Source organism: Photinus pyralis, unplaced genomic scaffold, assembly GCF_008802855.1.
Source record: "Photinus pyralis isolate 1611_PpyrPB1 unplaced genomic scaffold, Ppyr1.3 Ppyr1.4_LG8, whole genome shotgun sequence".
Lineage (NCBI taxonomy): Eukaryota > Metazoa > Arthropoda > Insecta > Coleoptera > Lampyridae > Photinus > Photinus pyralis.
Window position 1 is genome coordinate 7404454 of NW_022170819.1, and position 21464 is coordinate 7425917.

The 21464-nt window shown below is 35.4% G+C and overlaps 1 protein-coding gene across 2 annotated transcripts in view; it reads right to left on the minus strand.

Annotated features, from left to right (window-relative positions):
- Positions 1-21464, minus strand: part of LOC116178652 (ABC transporter G family member 14) — a 73551-nt gene that overhangs the window by 39033 nt on the left and 13054 nt on the right. The window lies entirely within an intron of this gene.

A 21464-nucleotide genomic window follows, 5' to 3' on the forward strand; every position in this document is an offset into this window, starting at 1 on the left:
GAAAAAGGGGCAAGAATTTCAGCATAACTACTTATTTCAGAAGCATCGTGCGTTGGAGTGTATTTACGAGTTTGTGTTACGCATGGAGACATTGAAGGCAGTAGACGTGACATGATTTTGTTTGATTGCAAAATGACAAAAACACAATTTAAGTCGTTTATTGTCACAACGAGTTAATGTTAGTGGCCTTTCTGTGTAAATAGGTCGCAGGTTTTCCTGTCGTTGCCACAGATTTTGGCCCAACAAAACACGACCCCAGACTAAATCTATTCCCAAACGCTGTATTTTAAGCTAAAAACCGAGCTAAAAACTAACGCAATTCACAACGGAAACAATGCCAGAATCAAAATGGTTTTTCTAAATTTTCTAAAACCGTCTAAACCGAATTCTAAGCTTAGTAGTGTATGGTGTCTAGTAGCCGATTGCTCAAAGATTATTAAAAGGATTTTTCAAAAATTAATATTTAAGAAGGGTTAATTAATTTGTCAAACCAGGTACCGAAATTTGCTTTAAATTTAAAGACAATTACTCCTAAAAGAACTTCGATTTAGGCGTCATTCATGTAAATTATTAATTTTCCCTAGTAAATTTAACATTAAAAGCCATGTTATTAAATTCCTATACCTACCTTCAATTAATAATTCATTTCAAGACTGAGGATAATCTCCGTATAGGAACGTGTTTTTTTTTAGTTAAACGTTTCTGGAAAAGTAAAATAGGTAGGTTTTGGAAATTTTGTACTGTATTTTTCTGAAATGTTGGCACTTCCGGAAACACCGGTAGTACTTAGCAGAGCTGGGCAGTATTCGATTTTGTAAATACTTTTTACTATTCAAATCCTTTAAAGTATTCAAATACTTTGTAATTAAATACTTTTATGGAAGCAGTATTTGAATTTGTAACTCAAATACTTTCACAAGTATTTAGTATTCGAATAGTATTTGAATACTTAACCTTCCTTTTTTACCAAAAATCGACTACTCCAAAATTTTCCGAGAAAACACTTTTTCTTATTAATTTTGGTGCGTAGAATCCAAATCAATTCGTACTTTTTCCATCAGACTTCTCAATCAAAAGTTATAGACTAGAAATCAATTTCGAAAAAAAATTCAAAGGGCTGGAACTTTTGAACTATAGTAGCCCAATCTTGGAACTGTTTGAAATTATGGATTCTACAGGCCCCATTCCATAAGAAAATTTTTTTCCGGGTCGATCGAGATAATTTTTTTTCGGGGCTCAAAAAAAGGCAGTGTATAACCTTTCTATTTTACCAAAAATCGACTACACCACAATTTCTCGGGAAAACACTTTTTCTTATTAATTTGGGTGCCTAGAATTCAAATCAATTCGTACTTTTTCGATCAAACTTCTCAATCAAATGTTATAGACTAGAAATCAATTTCGAAAAAAAATTCAAAGGGCTGTAACTTTTGAAGTAGTAGCCCTATCTTGGAACTGTGTGAAATTATGGATTCTGCAGGCCACATTCTATAAGAAATTTTTTTTTCCGAGTCGATCAGAGACAATTTTTTTTCGGGGCTCAAAAAAAGGCAGTGTATAAACCTTCCTTTTTTACCAAAAATCGACTACACCAAAATTTCTCGGGAAAACACTTTTTCTTATTAATTTGGGTGCGTAGAATCCAAATCAATTCGTACTTTTTCGATCAGACTTCTCAATCAAAAGTTATAGACTAGAAATCAATTTCGAAAAAAAATTCAAAGGGCTGTAACTTTTGAAGTAGTAGCCCAATCTTGGAACTGTTTGAAATTATGGATTCTGCAGGCCACATTCTATAAGAATATAAATCTGACTATTGTATTTGATAGAGAATTAAAATTGGCAGATTTTGATGTTACATCATCCTATAGCTAGTTTCGGATTTAATCCCATTCCATGGAATGATTGTATAACCATCGAATTTTAAACAATTCGGGTGACACTAATCCTTCAGTGTTTAATTAAGGTACCAGACCATTTTGGAACTCTTTGACAGTCCAAATCTGTGCACAGAAAAACTGTTTAATGTGTAAAAGCTTACCTTACATACCTCCCAAGACGACATGGATTTTGCGAATGGCTAATGTTCAGACGAGGCCAAATTTAGTAAAAACGGAATGTTTAATCGCCATAACACACAATTCTGGTGCGGTCAAAATCCTTTTTTGAATCGAGAAGTACACTTCCAAGAGTATAGGAGTTTTACTGTGTTTTGTGCGTTGAGAACAAGATTTTGTGATTCCATGTGTATCAAGAAAATTTGAGTGCAGAACGTTATTTGGAAATTTTGCGTAATATGCTGATTTGTATTACTAACAAGATGGTCCCCCTGCACATAATGTAGCCATTATTTCCGAGTGTTTAGATGCCACTTTTGCAGGAAATTGGATCGGAAACCGCGGGCCATAAATTTGGACTGCTCCTTCCCTGGACATTTCCCCATTAGATTTCTTTTTATGAGGATATGTATATGTCGTAGTCTTTTAGTGAAATCCGTCATTTCACGAAACGCCTAGTCCGAGGCCTAGTCATTTAGTGAAACGTTGAAAATTTGTACGTATGTGGGGTAATTTCCAATGGGAACGGAATCCAATCGCTTGGCCCTGGAAAGCACTGTGCCACAGTTTCATATAAATGACTAGGCGTTTCGTGAAATGACGGATTTCACTACTTCTATGGGATGAGATGACTACGACATATATATGCCACGCCTCCCACAACAAGAGCAGACATGGTCTTGAGAGTAAGAAATGCACTACAAGACATAGAATCACAAGTGATACAAAACTTTTAAAATAATTTGATCTTTTATTCATTGATTGAACTTTGTTTCCTTTTTTATTAATTAATTAGTTACGTTAATTTTGAGCAAACGTAACAGAAAGTTTTAAATGAAAACGAAATGAAAAAACGAGCTAACTTTTTACACGTACTTCTATGGGATGAGATGTCAAGATCTATGAAATCTGCACCAAAATGGCGGTTGCGCATACCTATTATAGAGCCTTATTTAGATTTGGAATCAATGATATTAAAAAACCCTTGCTTGATTTGTTTCAAATTCAATTGTCTCTGGAACATATAACATCAAAATATGCCCACTTTGATGCTCTTATCAAATGCAATAGTAAGAAAATGGTCATTTCATTTAAAAAACTGAGTTTTTAGTCTCTGAAATTTTTTAAATTTGGATCTCCACAGGTGCGGTCGTCCACAACTTTTTTTTAAGTACACTAAAAAAAGCCCCTATCCTTTCTGTATGCACTGGTAAAAATGGGTTGCCATAACTACAACAGTTTCCAAGTAATCAATTTTTAAGGTTTGCATCCTCCACTTTTTTTTAAGTCAAAATAATACCATAAATTGTACAGGGTGTAAATCGAAAAGTGGAACATAGGCGTTTAACATGGGAAATTACTTTTTCTTTGCGCAAACGTTTCCTAATTATTTTACGCAAAAATACTTCAAATAAAAGTTATACAGATATATATTCTGCATCTAAATCATGTGAAACGATTATTCTACCTCTTCTTGTACGCGAAAAAATTACCTAATTATAAAGAAGAGGGTGATCAAAAGAACTTAAATTTCACGTAGGATCCAAATATGTATGTAATAAAAAATAGGGGTTCCCATTTAAAATACCGAAACTACTAGCTCAATAAATGCCACCATTCGATACGATTCGGTGTGCACAGTAAAAACAATTTTCAGAAACCTACCTATTTCACCTATTTCACTTTCCCAGAAAAGTTTCACTAAATCTCCCAAAAACACCCTGTATGGTCGCTGCCGATCTATTGCCAACCGCAACTTATGTTAAAAGTTAGTTAATAATAATAATAATAATAATGTGTCTTTATTAGAATAACGAGTGGCATTTAGGTATTATTATAACCATGTAATTAACAAGTTTACCCGTTAATCTAATGAGGCGAAGTTGCTTTGGTACAAAGAAACCGCGCATCTGCTCTTCCACTTAACCCCTTTAGATTACATTACTTAAAGATAACGATAGTGGAAAATTATAGTTATAGTAGGTGGATGAATAAACAAAAAATAAAATTTAAATAAAAAATAAAAACATTATGTCTTACGCTAAATGAACCAAAAATCAATATAAGGAAATCAGATATAAATGATGGATGTGTACAAAGAGAAATCAAACAGGAGATGTGATGACGTACAATTTATATCAAAGAGGATGACATTAATATAAAAAAAAATGCATTAAAGACTCATGTTTTGTCTAACCAGTGTAATTTTAAATAATTTAGTTTTAAATGAAACCATTCCAAGCATTTTAACATCAGTAGGCAAATGATTGTATATTTTTGCAACGTTATAAGCATACGATCGTTCGAAAAACTTGGTTCGATGGAGAGGTGGAGTAATTAGTTTATGTAATCTAATGTTAGAGCTAAATTGAATCTTCTCGTACAGATACCTAGGCGTACAATTGGTAATAATACTACGAAATAGAGTGGCAGAGTGCAGGTATCTCCTGTTTGCCATATTTAGCCAGCCGACTTCTTTTATCTTGTGAGATATACGTTCATATTTTTTTACACCAAAAATTAAACGTAGGCACGAATTTTGAATTTTTTGTATTCTATCAGTATCACTCCTGTCAAGGCAAGGACCATACACAGAGTCGCAGTAATTAAAATTAGATAAAACTAAGGACTCGCACAATAGCACCTTTAGATGATAGCTTAAAGACTGCGGATGGTTAAAAATTAACTTTAAATTGCCAAACGCCCTACGACTAATGTGCTGTAAATATTATAAATGGGGAGGTTAAGCGATTAGACAAATTTTGTCCTGTATCATCCCAAAGTGGAGCGTTTAATCTTAGCTCGAAAATTGATCAAAGACGAGTTGTCTTATATCGAAGAGAAAACGATTTTTTAAAATAAATTTCGACTTTTAGAATCCTTAAATAAAGCATAAGTGATGATCAGATCACTAATAACACAAGTGATAGCAAGTTCACTGATGTTAAATCGAAGGGGGCCCAGCTTCCTAGCTTGAACTAGGTGACGTTTTAGATCATTTTAATTGTTTTATTGTTTCCGTCTATACGTATGTATGTGTGTATGCACGTACGACAATTGTCCGAGATATAAAGCTTTACCGATTTTGTTCAAATTTCAGACACGACATTCGGAAACGAAAAATAAATAATTTTTGCAGTTGCACATTAGACCTGTCAAAAACGTTTTTTTTTAAATATCTGCTTTGAGCTAGGAAGCTGTTCTGTCAAGAATTTGGCACTTGGTTTTTAATAGATTTTGACCCATACCACATGGGTTCTCATAACTTGAGCAGGTAACGAATGCCGACAATTTTTGATTTTCTGACATTTAGTCCAAATGATTAACAAAAAACCAAAACTATCTTCAAACAACGATAACATTTTTTAATTACCTTCCAGGACAGTAATTATTTGACTTTCAAATACTTTAACACGAAACTTGTCAAAATCAATAGCAAATTAACGTTCAATTATATTACTTGAGTAAACATGCAACACGCGCGGCCCGAGCACTTTGACATCGTAATTAATAATTATTAAAATATTTTGCCTTTTAATTTTTTTTTATTATTAAAAATTGAAGGTTACGGTTTTGTTGATACAATTCATTACGTCCATTTTGTGGTCAACGGAACGTTGCATGAAAAGTTAATTTAATTTTCGTGGTATGTGTGGCCAATATTTCTAATTAAAGAGCAATTCAAATATAGACAGTTGCCGAATTTAAAAATAGACGTAAAGGTTGTACTACGCCAAATAACTATTGCATAGGAACAAAATTCTGGTTACGTTATTTTAATTCGATTCGATTTTTATGACTCAACTTTAGGTTTCTGGTTCCATCGCCACGCGAAAATGATATCGCGAACGGCCTTGGATTTTGCGGATGAGGCAAATTTGTTAATGTGGGTCATCAGCATCATCAACTGTAATTTTTGAAATAATTGCCAGGTGGGATAATACCCAAATTTTCGTCTCCCGGAATTGAAACTGTAGTAACAGCTCGTTTCAGTTTTGCTAGAAGTCACCAGCGAAAACTAGGAACACTTACAGAGGATGTCGAAGGTCGAATGGGACAACTTGTGGGGTGGAAGGTGTTTTCGGTGGTTGCAAGGACTTTACAGAATTTAGTACACTTCAAAAGATCATTAGAAAAGATATTGAACGTGTTTTTCGAGGAAGTAGCACTCCTCGTCCGTTCTCCCAACTTTCTGGGGACAGTTTGCAAACCGTAAATTGAGCATCAACAAAATCAAGCGACTAATAAAATATTTTACGAATTCCCATTAACAAAAGACATTTATTGTAAAGTAAATTGAATTCCATAAATAAATTTTAATGTCGCTGCCTAAATTTAGTATAAACTTGTAAGCTTTCTACATTTCTATTTTTGTGGAGACCGTTTTTTCTGTTTTCTGTACGCGAATAAACACATTAAAATACATACATCCTTAATAATGACACCGTGCGTTTGTCATCTTAACTAAAGATCCGTTTAGTGGAATTAAATTGTGCTTACGCCGTACATACTAATGGCCTTCCAAGAATTGCTTGTACAGAGTTTGAAAAATTTCATATTTTCCATCGGGGAATCGTCACGTGGGCATAACAATTGACCTCGATGGCAGTTTTGTACTCATTTAGCTGAAATAGTTTCCGCATTGCCGTGCGAAAGTACTATTAGAAATGAAAAACTTCAGAAGCCGTCGTGAAAGAACAGAGATGTGACCTTTTCTAAATCGATACTGTTACATGAAATTGATTTAAATCGATCGATTACGTATATTGTACTGCATTTACTTTCACCGGTGGCTTTTAATAACTTTCAATGCAAGCTCTCCGATGAAGTAGACGTAGAAAAAAAAAGAAACTGGTGACTGGAACAATTCAACTCTATGGATTAAATTCGCCCTCCAGAACAAATCCATCAGACTGTGAGAGAAACAAAGGAGCCTCATTTTTTTGCGGATTTTTCCTCGGCGGCAACAAATTTGGTGCAATTGTTGAAATATGCACAGTCATTTGTTGGGTAAGAGGCGCAGACGTATACCTGGACCATTTTCGTTTGGTCGAATCGATTTCGTTGTGCTCCCTCATTGTGCGACAATTGAATGTCGACAGATTCACCGATCGCATGCACTTTGCAACCCAATTACACACTTCTCCACAGACGGACAATTTAGGATGCTCACGACATCGTCAAAAAACAGTCACGAAAGAGACACATTAGATCAATTCCCAGAAGAGCATACGTAACAGCACTAATTGCCTTAACGAAATTAATCGTTTTAGAAAGTGCGGTTCGGGTGGTTGAAAAATTTTGACTTTCCGCAGTCTGTACCGAAAATAAATGATGAAATTAGGCTTGTCTAGACTGATGGAGATTCGTAATGATATCTTGAAATGTCTGCACGAATTTCACATTCGATTTTACCTAATTAATGTGATAGGAGGATCCGTCCCACATCCTTATTGATGATTGATTTGTCTGTTCTTTCAATTCCATTCAAAAGTTACCAGCAATCGTGATTTTGCGATTTCCTTGCACCAAACAGTGGTCTTACTCATCTTACTGTACAAAAGTAATGCTGCTGGTGATTGAAATTGAAACATGAGTAGGTACTGATATTGTATGGATGTACATTTTTTAGTTTTAAGTTAAATTAGCGTGACAATTAGGTACAATTTACCGTTCAGTTCATGTATTAAAGGCTGCCTCTGAAAACATCAGTTTTTTATTAATGACTCTTGTCTTTGAATATAAATTTATATTCAAAGCTCTTGTAATGAGATGTAATATTTTATTCAATAAACTTACTTTTTAAATTTTACTGGCGTTATTTATACTCATTTTTCAAAAGAATAAAAAAAAGAGTCAAAATTACGGCACGTTCATAAAAAAAAACAACTGCTTTCTATTTATTTATTTTTGGCCTTTATTTTTAAGTGGGCGAGTGGCTCGATTGCGGTACCAAGGGTCCCGGGTTCGAATCTCCGGGTTCGGGCATAGATATTTGTAAGTAGTAGGTAGGGTTGATAGAACTGCCTATAGGCCCTAGGTCTTTGGCAGTCGAGCTTCAACTCCACTGTGCCCCACGGCATTGATTGCTCTTTTGTTATCTTAAAAAACATAGGCATTGCTTTTGAAAAACAAAAGTTGAATCGATTTCCGGTGAAACCGGAAGTGATGCCGGAAGTTTCAATATGGGATCGGATAAAATTATATTTGACAAATTTCTTATATCTCGCTAAACAAAAGTGATACATACATCGTTTGTATGTTATGCCTGCCTAAACTGTTCACCCGATTGCGATGAGACTTTGGGGAATGGTTGAACACGTATGCCCGCGAAAGTTTCCGAGTTAGTAAAGCACTTTCCGAAATTCCCACGGGCACGGGAACCAAAAAAACAGAATTTTATGTGTATAGTTCGCCGGGACTGTTTGTAGTCAAAGTAAAATGCATAATAATCTCAAATGCACAATTTTAATTTTTCTTATATAAATATGTAAACGACTTCTATGTAACAGAGTCGTCAGATATTAAATGAGTACATGTTTTTATTGCACATGAAAATGATTATTTTAGAATTTTGTTGGGGATAGGAACCCAAATTCTAATCGGGACGTTATAAAAAACAACCATTTTCGACGATTTCAACTACATAGCACTTGATATAGCTCTTTTTAATCATAATCATAAATCAATTATGAGTTATGACCATCACATAATTCTCATTTTCGAACCGATAAAGCAGTAGGTAATGGAAACAACTGCTATAGATTCAAATAAATGCCATCTAATAATTTTGTTATCGTGGCCTACTACCTAAATAGTTTCTCCACTTGTATTAAAACAAAAAAATGTGCAGATAAAGCGCATTTTTTTTAAAACCGAGACAACTCATTAAATAATTGGGTTATAAGGTAGTAACATGCTATATTAATGTAGTAGGTGAATAATTTTTTATATATTTTTATAAATAAACGTTTAATGAAAATAATAGAAAAGGAACAAATTATATATAAGAACGGGGCTTTAAAACATAATGAATTTCGTCAAAAGAATTACAAAAAAAAGGTAATAATAATACATAGGGCGTTTACACATAAACATTTAAAGGCCACCTGGTACACATTCAAAATGTACGACAATCATGTTTACAAAAATTCTTCGCAACATTGCATTTTCCCTTTGCAGGTACCTTCCTCCAACACTCAGTTTTACATATATAAATTTGCACTTCATCAGTAGATGTCTCTCGTACAAACGACTCATTTTGCCTTTGTAAACACTCTCTCTCGACACACCGTTTTCGACATATTCGCTCTTAAAGTGTTGTATTCACTAATGGATGTTTCGTCCACACGTCCCAATTGTCCTTTGTGAGGACCATCCTCCGATCACGATAGGAAATCGAGGAGGAGGACTGTGGTTGGTAGAAATTAATTCGTTTTACTGAGACCTTTTATTTAAAGTATCATGAAGTCAGTTTTCTCCCCTCCCCCACGATTTTGAAAAGACGTAATAGAGAATGGCGGTAGTTGGTGGGAAACTGTTCCTTTCGTTAAGACCTTTATTTAGCGTACCAGGAAATATAAAATCAAATTCTAAACGCGTAAACTCGAGGATTAGTAGTGGTACAGACCAACAGACAGACGAACTCACTCAATTCAACAAGAGACTCGCAAGATGGTCCAAAGGGGTAAGTTTTGCCATGCACGGTAAATATATTATTTATTATGAAGTGAAACAAAAATGTAATGTAGCAATCAAACGCGCTTTCAACTTAAACATATGGTGGTAGGTGTACCATTCTGAAACAAAAACAAATATAGCAAACGAGCTCCTGAGTATGGCTGTAGCTTGGCATTTTTATTTTTATTTATTTATTATCCCTCTCTTGTTTTGGACCCTCAAGAGGCTTGCGGCCAATTACAGAGCTATGCTCATTTTGAATTTCATGCAATTCGGTTCAAAACTGATAGAGATGTCAAAAGGGCCTTCCTTATTGTTTGGGCTACATTGACAATTCAGGAACTCCGATCTACAAAGTTGATAAAAAATCCACCTACAACATTTCATCGTAATCGGTCTATTCGTGTTCGAGATATCGTGCTAACGGACAGACGGACAGAGATCACAAAATTATGAACCCGCTGGAACTCGTTAATAAAAAAAAGTATCACCCAGAAGTGCCTTAAAATTAAGCACAGGGTAGCGAAATAAGGGAAGTGAAATAAATACCTGGATTAAAATTAAGTATAGGGTGTAACAGAAGTATTAATGTATTATTACAAAATAAAAGACTCTGCACACGAGGGTCTAAAGAGGTAAGTTTTTTATTTTTACACTTTAAATTGCAGTTGTATTGAATTGACATGGAGAAAGGGATCGGGGTAGGGTGCGTGTGCTTATACTCCACATATTTATATTTCATAGATCTTATGCAAATTTCACACTATACATAAAGAACGGTTTCCCTAGTTTGTCTCCCCCAGCGATTTCCTAAATTACCCATTTTTACTAAAACTAGCTTAGCTATATAAAATTTAATTAAATTCCCAATTTCCCATTTTGTTTACACATTTTCTCGTTTTACACCATCATAAATCGAACCTCGCTTTGAAAGTACCAGAGAAAGTCGTGTTGAGGTAGATCGTATATTCGGAAACTACAAGGAGAGAACAAATTTCCCGGCAAATAACTGACCAAGTCAATATTGAAAAATCGGCCATTGTGCAACGTTCTGAAATTTGTCTGTCAACATCCTGCACACCCACCGATCAGCGCACCTGTTTATTTAGTAATTATCTATGACTAATAATTATAGTACACAAATTAATTAGAAATTAAAATGAACTTTCTCATTGATCAATAGGACGGTTGTTTATTCTTTAATATCAATATGAAATGCAATTAACAAGCACTTCATTCATGTCAGATCGGTCATAAACGAACATAATTATTACGGACTAATTAATTTTGCGGGACTAAATCATAAAGTAATACTTTTGAAAGGTAATCAATCAGTCTGCGGTTACTCCTAATTTATTTCGTGCGAGTTTGTCGGATGTAGCATAATCTAAATGGGATTGTCTAAATTTGTTGGAGGACGTATTAGATAACGTTGGCAATGACATTGAGCATATGTTATCACTCTAAATCGTTTCGCTAATCGAGGAAGAGGATGCGTCCGTCAATTGCTCCCCGGGCGACATTTTTAGATTTCGACTTTTGGTCGTCAGGAGGTGGCGCTGTTTTCGATTAGTGAAGTTTCCTGTTTTTCAGACGTTACGTTACCTTAATACAAGGTGACAATTGAAGATTAAATTGCGTGACTAGTCGGAATGCCGTGGGATTTCGTCCTTCGGAATTAATGCATAGAAAATCGCACGCGACATTTTGCGAAAAAAAGAAACAAATCCGATAGCGCACGGAGCATTGGACGAAATTTTACAAGCCGTAAAGGTCACATGCGAAAAATGCAATTTTATGGTCGGGTTAACCTAAACTGAAACGTCTGGTTTTTCTCAAATTGGAAACGCGTAACTACTTTAAATTAACAATAGAGGTCAGTCGGTTCAAAAACACGGCAGAAAATTCGTAATTTCCATACCACAATTACCGTACTACAATTAAAAGACCCGAATACATTAATTAAGCGAGGTACTCGATTGTACAAAGCTTAATTATAAATTAAAATTTCAACTAATTACAATTTATAAATTATATGATACTCGCGTTCTTTGGACCATCGAAGTACTGAGCCATGGTTATTTATAGCACGTTTAACAACAAGTTAGGGGATACAAATTTAATTCCACCATCAAGTGGGAGGCAGTTTTAGGTATGGGCAAGTTTTTTAGACTATCGGAAATGATTGTCGGATAAAATGATTATTTATTTCGGATTAACAATTGGCGGTTGCTAATTATTGTTTATGGCTATTAAAAAATAAAGAGTGGTACCATGACGTTTCTACGCCCATACAGAAATGATCCACTTATCCGACGATCTTTTCTCGTCATTTTGAATCGTCTTTCATTTGCTTTAAGTAAAGATTTTGAAACTCGTTTGCTTACTCTGATAAATTCTAAAGATCTCTCAGATTCTGGAATCTAAAAAAACGTTTTATTGACGATTTCAATGAAATTTCAAAGATCACAAGCAATCCCTACAATGGTGTTAAAAATATGTATTCTGATTTTGATATTTCATGTAAATGTAGCGATTCTTCCAGAAATCCAGGTAGACATCGAGGAGCCATGAAAGATTAGTCGTCGGCGATAAAGAACGAAGGCGGATGTGACGCACTCTTTCTTGGAAATAGAACGTGTTTTGTTCTAGAACATTGTAAAAGACTGGCGGCCACTTGGGAACACTCGACTATATAATCAAATTGAATTGCATTTCAGGGTAGTTCCAATTTTAACGCCGAAGTATAAATAGTTCACGCTGTCATAAATTGTGTATATGCGAGTGAAGAAATATTTTAATTTTTTTAAAAATAAAACATGCCCAAATTGAACCGAAACTCTACTGTGGAGCACCACCATGTCTAGCTGGAGTAGTGATAAAAAGCAAGCCCAGAAAAGAGTGGAAACGTCTTCCTCTCGACTAAGACAATCCAAGAAACTGATCAGTTTCCAGGAAACCAAACCCAGCTCGCTGCTAGCACTCAGCAACAGTGAACTAAGATCATACACAGGTCTAGTCACTGGACACTGTCCCTTCCAAATTTCCAGGGCGGGGGGGATTGAGATACAGATACAGAGGGTCCAAAATGAGATACAGTGTCCAAGATAACATTCATACGATAGAAAACGAAATGAAACCTAAAATCGATTAGTGATCTACTTGCTATTCCACAATGGTCCCCCAAAGAAGCCCCCGAACCATGTGAAAGCATTCGTACGACCAAAATTTAAGTGCTTACACAAACATTCGATGGAAAATCACGGTCGCTCACCTACTTTAGATAGCTCGAGGTCGCGACCGCTACAAATAAATGGACAGTGGAAGGTAAGGTAACGTTCCTGATAGTTGCGTTACGTGGAGATGCGTTGGATGTGTTGCGTACGATTCCAGAACACCGGTAAAAGGATTTTGGGCAAATTGTGTCACGGTTGGAAGCCCGATATGGAGATAAACATTTACAGCAGGTATATTACACAAGCAATATCTTTATAAGAGAAGGAAGATCTTCATGATAAGGTTTTTATTTGATCAAGGTGCTCACTAATGCTAACGTGACAGTTTCGATGCAATTTATTAAGTTTTCCGTATATTTGAGAGAGATAAAGGTACTTGTTTAAGATAACGCGGCTATTATTATTAGGTAGAAATTTTTAAATTAGATTTTAAAAATTTGTAGGAATTAGTGCGGACGTACCGTTTTGAGTTTCATGGTATTGGTTTTCGTCGTTTCTATGCAGCTTTTGTTTGTTTTCGAAGCCAAGATACAGGTCGGTTATAGAAGCCGCTCAGTTCAAAAATGTTATTTAGAATAGGAGAAGGAGTCAGTTTGAAGTTCGAAACCGAGTATGTGTTTCAGTTATCAAGAAAAGCTGTTCTCAAGTTAGAATTAGTTTGTCCAGTTTGAAGGCTGTTTTGGTTTTTCGTTTGTGCGGTGTTCAAATAAAGAGTTAATTTATTGGGAGTGTCGGACAGACGATTTCAAGTTGACGAGGGCTACGTTTTACGAAGTATAAGGATAAATTTTATCGTATTTGCATCAGAGAAAGTAAGCAGTAAATTCGTGTGTGCGTTACGGTTCATCAGGAATCTGTGGTTTCAGTTAATTTAATTAGTGATTTGATGTACGAACTTTATTTGGATATTTTGTCTCGAAAAAGAAAACTGTAAGTAATTTTAAATCTTACTTCGTAGTTAATTGCAGTGTTGTTTTGAGCACTCGTGCCCTGTTAACAGGACACTGTTTGTTGCTTTTCTTTTTATTATCTTGTGTGTGTAAAATAAAAGCTATCAATGTAATTTTACGCTATAGTTGTGTTTCAATTCGGACCCTTTATTAACGACAAACAGAGAAGTTTCATATTCAAATTCCGATTAATTTTATTTGATTCTCGCCCAAAATTCATTTTAAGTGTTAGTCAATATTTAGTAACAGTCCTTTTGTAACGAGATTTGTAATTTAAGGATTTCTAGTTTGCCCACTATTGTATCAGGGTAAGAATCTTTACCGGAAAAAGTTATAATTGAAGAGCTGTGTTGTGTGTATGGTTCTTTTTGAACTGGGATCATTGCACAGCATTTTTATCATGTCCTCCGTGCACTTTTACTTTTGAGTAATGACTACGTGGACTTTAACATATTAATCGTATTTCTCAAGATAAATGTTAGAAATTATATGCAAGACATTTAATTTTGTCACGACCAGTTTATTTAAATAAAAAGTAATATTACCAGTAAATACGAAATCAAACAAAAAAAAAGCTATACTTGGACTGGTACCTGTTATTCTTTATTTTAATATGTCTAATAGGATATAACAGATTGCATTTCTCTTAAGACAACTTAAATCCATACTTTCATTGGCGCACGGACAGGAAATGATCGACAATAAGTACCTAATACTATCATCCCTGTTTTGAAGAAAAATTCAACGAGGATGCAAGTTCTTAATTTCTTCATCCCAACATCTAATCTATTCACTTATAGGAAGACTTTGCAAAGTTAACACTGACAGTAATATGTAATTACCTCGTAATTTACGTATAGAGATGTCATTAAAACACGTGCTGGAAATGTTCCCACACGACAATCGCAATTGTTCTTAAATTTGTAAAAAAAATGCGAACATTCACGTTGTGATTTCGCAACGTGTCAACATTTCATGCAGAAAGTGACGATAATTTGCATGTATTGAGAGCAACGCCGAGATTAGGGGATCGCATCCTCTCTAACACGATTTACAGTTTCATAGAAAACACAAAATGTAACGTAATATGCCCATTAATAGCGATAAGTGCGTCTTTGAAACGCCATAAACATTTTATGGAATAACACAGGAGTCAAAAGTAGGTACTTAACGTATTTTATAGGTTAAGTGCTTATAAATGGTGGTTGACATTTTGCACATCGATAAATAATCGGCTTCGTTTTATAGTTTAGGAATTTTTATTGAGTGAAAGGATTATCGCATCACAACATTTTGAATCCTGAAATTTGGACGAGGAGTTACAAATACAGATATCAGTTTGAATCAAAAAAGCACAAAGTTCTACGAGTAAGAGGGGTTTTTCCAAGATTTCGTTTTTAATGTTAAAATTTCGTGTTTACGAGAAATTCGTACGGAGGCGTAGAAAGTTCACACATTTTTTTCTGACCGTAAACTCAAAATTCTGGATGTGAGTTGGCTTAAGTGTTCGGACCGAGAGAGGAATCAATCTCGTTAACAAGCTATAGAGGGTAAAAAAGGTGAAGGTGAACTCACTACAAAAGAGGAGGTGAAGGTGAACTCACTTAGAGCTTAAAGCACTTCAGGAAACCTGGAAGAAAGACTTACGTTCTACGTTCAAACCAGGCTGGTTGAGCACTCACTTTCCAGGCTCACAAAAAAGTACAGACTTCTCTACAACAGATAGAGGCAGTGGAGACGGTATCTTTCCAGCACTCTTCTAAAAGGTTTATTTGTTTATTTATTTATTTATTGTCTCTCTCTTGTTTAGGCCCTCGTCGGGCTTGTACCCAATTACAGAGTGAACAGCATAGTGCTTTTTAGAGGTGCCTCTGGAGAAGGTCTTAAGTTGTTCTATACTACTCCGGTATTTACCTTAAGAAAACTGCAGGAAAACCTAATTTGCAGTAGCCGGTAGACTGCTCGAAACTGATCTAAGGAATTCCCATCTCTGCCACAGATGAAAAATTCTTACCCTTAGCCCAGGTTCGAGCCTTCCGGCTATGTAGCCCAACGCTCTACCACTGAGACACATAGTCGGAGAAGGTTGTTGGGTAAACGGCCCAATATTTTTCAACGGTTGAACTTTTATTTAAACGGTTGGTTTATGACATTTATTTATGAAAAATAATTTTGGTCAAATGACCACCACGGCTGACTTGGCAATGGCCCATTCGACCCACCCAATTTTTTAGTACATTTTCGATTGTTTCGGGCCTTATCTCAGCAATAGCAGCTCCCTATACACATACAATACAATCCTTCAAATTCAAAATCTTGTGTTTCAAGTCGAAATTTGTTATTTAACGTTAAACTATCGCTTAGACTGCACAAGAAAATTAATGTTTCGAACATTCAACTCAAAATTCTAATTTTAAACGTGAAATTCGGAAATATTGCGATTTGTAACGTAAAATGTGAGAATAAAACTCTTAATTTCGCGTTTCTAGTATAGAAAGAAAATTAATTTTTTCCGACATTCATCTCTAATTTCATACTTTAACCGTAAAATTTGGAAATGGATCTCTAAATATCGCCCTTAAACTCAAAATCGCGTGATACAAATTTAATTTTTTTAATTCAAAGTTCAAATTTAATTAAACACCCATTAGGTGATAGGTCGAATTTAAGCTGAAAATTTAGTGTTTAATATCAATATTTTGGTTTTGAAGAGGAACAACAGCGGAAAATGGTCAATTATTTCCGACGATAAAGTATAAGTTTCGTGATTGTACTTTGAATATTACATTTACTTACAGTAGAAATGTTGGGATCAAAGAAATTCGTTTTTCAGTCCATGCGGGCTTTTTGATAAATTTTTCCTAAAAAATCGTGTATCGTGGATTTGATCGATTTGGAATACTTTGTGCTTATTTCATTCTTGTTTAGTGTTTGATCAAAACGATTTCGTTTTTATGTCATGCTTATGTAATTCAAATGTGGGGAAGAAAACAGGCGAAAATTCCACAATGAATCCCGCAATTATCAGCATAAACGGCGATAAAAATAGTCGTCTCTAATTTTACGATTAAAAAACAGGAAACTTAGTATTTTAGGAACACCTACGTTACTGCAACAATGTAAAACGCTCTCATAAAATTCGATCCTCAAATTAGAGGCGCTGTGGTTACTTTATAAGGTATCACTTATACCACGAAAAAAATGGCATTTGAACTTGAAATTGATCAGCACAAAGCCCACAAGGTTACTTCCACAGTCGTGTATCGAAAATGCATTATCCTGAGGAGAAGGCATCTTACGTAAGTAACTTTCTCGATTAGCGGTATACCTAAAAAGTGTGGCCTTTTATTATAATTAGAAATGGAATGCATATTTTAGGGATACCGGCGTATCAAGTCTATAAATTTAGATAACGGTGGCGGGCATTTGTCCTACGGTGTTTATTGACCGCTACTCAAGGTCGCCAGGACTCCCTTGACCTTTCACACGGCGCCATTTTTCGGCGTTTTTTTATTAATTATTATTTAGGATAGACGGAATGTCTAGGGGAGACAATTGTCCTCGCGTGAACTTCTAGTGCTACTATTATAGTAGTAGGCTGAGCCGCGACGTTGAGGCATTTCCGGAAATAACAAGCGGTTGTAGTCTCCATCTTTTTTGGTTTTAGTATAGAGGTGCATGCAATAAGAATATGTTATTAGTATAAAACCGTGCGTTAGAAGAAATCCGAGTTTAACAAACACATGCGAGGTCAAGGACCGACGATTAACCTTAAACTAAGCGATAGGTGTGCACCACCGCATTATCCTTTTTATCCCCATATCCTAGATCGAGCAAAGTGAAAGTATTCGATGAACGGTTACCAACAGCTGAGACTGTTTTAAATCAATTCAGACATTCGTTCTGCCGTCACTCAATCCAGAGGCAGTCCGAGAAAATTGCTTTAGCAAACTATGTCTACATACAAACACACAGTAGGTGCCATTGGGCACTGCAGCTACCGTTCGAGCCCAAACTACTCTCACTATCTCCACACTTGCATCTTTGTCCCGCTCTACTGCCCCTACAACGTCCTCACCTTCTCTTTTCACTTTCAGCGGCCATTGACCCCCACGACTCGCCGCCCTCTTCGATCCCCTAAACGGTACAAACACATTTCGAATTGCAGCACACGATGCAGAGCCCGCCGTCCAAATATAACCCCGAATCGTAATCCTGTCCCAAAAAGAAACCGTTGATTAGAATATGACTAATTATGATATTCCAAGCGAGAAAAAAAGAACTCCCACACATTGTTTTCCGTACGTTTTAAAAACAGCGCGTGCCAAAATAGCTTGTAAAAAACCGCAAAACGGTCGCTTTCAAACACATTCTAAAAATGAAATGCATATAAAATTGCAAGGTAAATAGCAACAACAGTTACTGTCGCCCGAAAGTTACGATGGTTTTTTTTTCGTTGCGAATGTTGATGTCCTCATTACGCACGTAAATTTTCTCACTGAGCCATTGTTACAGTTTTATAACCTATTAAACTAGTGCGGCGGTCTTATCGCGAAATAGGAAAGGTGCAATTAAGATATCAAACAACAAACGTTGTTTTGCTAGTAGGATTTGCATTTTCGCTATCGAATTAGGTATCGGAGGCATTAGAAGTCAAGATTTGTGGCCGGAGAAAGGAAGCAGTTCCAAATGATAAGGTTGTGGGAAATTTGTTTTCGAGTGTGCCGAAAATATGATTTCGGAAACTTGCCCAAATTGAGTACGAAGGTAATTACAATTGACAATTTGCATCGTTCATAATTTCAGATTTGAATGAAATGCTTTGAAATATCAATAAGTATTTTTATGCTATTACACTCTTCAAATTCCGAAATAGTTAACTATGCAATTTTATAATCAGCAAATATTTATATTTAATGTCCTTGTATACTTTGGCTGACCAAATTTTGATTCCAATCATTAATAAGGCAACATGATTATTTTGGAGTAGATAACATTGCATGTAAATAAGTGCATTTATGTTCATGCATTATAGAAATCCAGACTCTGGCAATTAATAACTCTCGTATAGTCATTATAGCGGCAGGTGCTCCCTGTTAGTTAATGTTAGGAAAATCTTAATAAGAAACATGATATCCATGCAGTTATACAAAGTGCACATCTCTTTTCCACAAAACTGACTCTTTCAGTTTTCTATGTATGTACTATGAAACCAAGCAAGTTTTGTTAAAATATGTGGGAACAATATTGCATGGAATGTGCAACTTCAATATTATAATCAAGTTATTCTATTGAATAAAATGTCTATAGTCTATACAGTGTGTAATTTAAAAAATGCCGCAAGCTGTAGCGCCTACAGTTTTTGTCCGAATTCAATGCAACAAAAATCATATTAAATGAGTGCAAAAATACTACAAAATGACGTTTTAAAATATTCTTTTCGGGGGCTACTTATATATGATGTTTTTTAATTGAATTTGTCCCCCTAAATTCAATGATTAATATTAAAGTTACTTTTGATTGGAATTTTCCACAAACAAAATTAAAGAAGCTAATTTTTCAAAATTTTATAGCATTCCATGGAAACAACCGTTTAAATAGCTGCCATTAGGCTTTAGTGTGGTTGCTGGATTAATTAAAAAAAAAATGGATTTCAATTAATTAACCGATATGTTGCAAGTGTAAAACCGTGGGAAACAGTGGGTCTGTATCGCAAACGATTCCCTAATCAAGATCCTCCAGAGCCACGCAAGTTTGTTGGGAAATTATTTTAAATTTGGACGTTGAATTGAATGTTTTGCTTAAGGTCACAGAGAATCCACAAAGTTCTCAATTGCCATGTTCGAGTTGTGTACAGGTAACCATCTAATCTTAAATAGAGACAAAACGAAATATGTACACTTGCATTCCTCGACATCGTACAACAATATTATCCATTAATATCGCAAGGTCTCTTATCGAATACCAGGACAACATTAAAATTCCAAGCATCACCATGATCTCAAATGGAAGTTGCACTTTCAATCGAACTATCTGTAAATCTATTTATAAGCTCAGATTCCTCAGAGACGCAGTTGCCATCCCGGCACTGAAAGTAGTTTACACAGCAGATCTTGGATCCCGATTGCGCCATGGTACCATCATTTGGGGACCTAAATTTACCAAAAGCTGCAATTACAGCGATTTTCTAGATGGCAAGTTGTACTACATGCAGACATATATTTATCGAAAGTAGGCGTCATTTCCCTGCATATGCTTGAAGCCGCCACATATGTACAGTCATTGACAAAAGTAATGATCGTCAAATAGGTAAACTCTGCAGCATAAGCAACCAACATGCCACAGACTCCGTCTTCGAGGAGGAGATACCTTAATTTGTTGGTTCGCTTTTCCAAGTTGTAGGTATATATTCAAATGTTCGTCGCGTATGCTGCAGGGTTTATCTATTCCGCGATCGTTTCTTTGGCAGTACCTGTACATAAATGCAAAAGAAATTTTATTCTTGAAAACAACATGAATATAATTAAAATTGCAACAGTTGCAGTTGGTTCGAATCGGAGTTCACGCATGGACATTTGTAAATGTATAGTGTTGGATTGGTTGAGTGAAAATGTGCCCACTTAAAAATAAGTACAAGCTCTCAGGCAAGAATTTTGCAATTTCTAGCTAAATCAATTGCAACAAGGTCCACTGTTTTAAGAGAAAAATTATATGGTCGTATTTAGATAATGTCATATACCACGTCTCTCATCTAGGAATAAAATCACATTTCAGTTGCCAATATGAAGGACCAATATCAGACAAAGTTTTTTTCAATGCGTAAAGAAGATTTTCATTACATGCTACAAATTTTGGAAAAATTAGCTTCTTTAATTGTTTGTGTGAAAATTCAATCAAAAGAAACTTTGATACTAATCCTTGAATGGGGTCATCCCGCCTTCATTTTTTATTTCTAATCCACAAAGTACATTAAAAATAAAAAGACCCGTGTGTCCTCAATTTTTATTTGCGAGTAAAATAAATCCAAAATAAATTACTGAAAAGCTGTGTTTTTAGTCCGAATTTGAAACGCTTCAGACTAAATACGTCACAAACCTACAACCAATCACGTAGAAGTGAGCTGGCAACCTTACGCGAGGGTCTGACGTTTGTCACATTTGACGTTTTGAGAGGGATGTTTAACTGCATCTAGCACGAAAGTGACAAGTGCCTGTGACAGATGACGCAAGTTATAAATGCCATTCTCCTGCAATATTGCCAAGTCGTTATGTCCTGAATGGTTCTAGGAGCTGATTGGTCGGGCTTATTACGTCACAGAGCCCGCCACAATCATATCGTTTTGAATAAACCTTTAAAACCGCACATGTTCATTATTTTTTTTGCTAATCAGCCTCTATTTTTAAATAAACTTTTACTGTCCAAAAAAATGTTTTATGGTTTCAGGTACACGCTTATTAAATTAGAAATGCGGAATTCAACTGTACTGTAAACCCCCATTTAAGGGGACATATTCTATCAAATTCAATTAAAAAATAGTATAT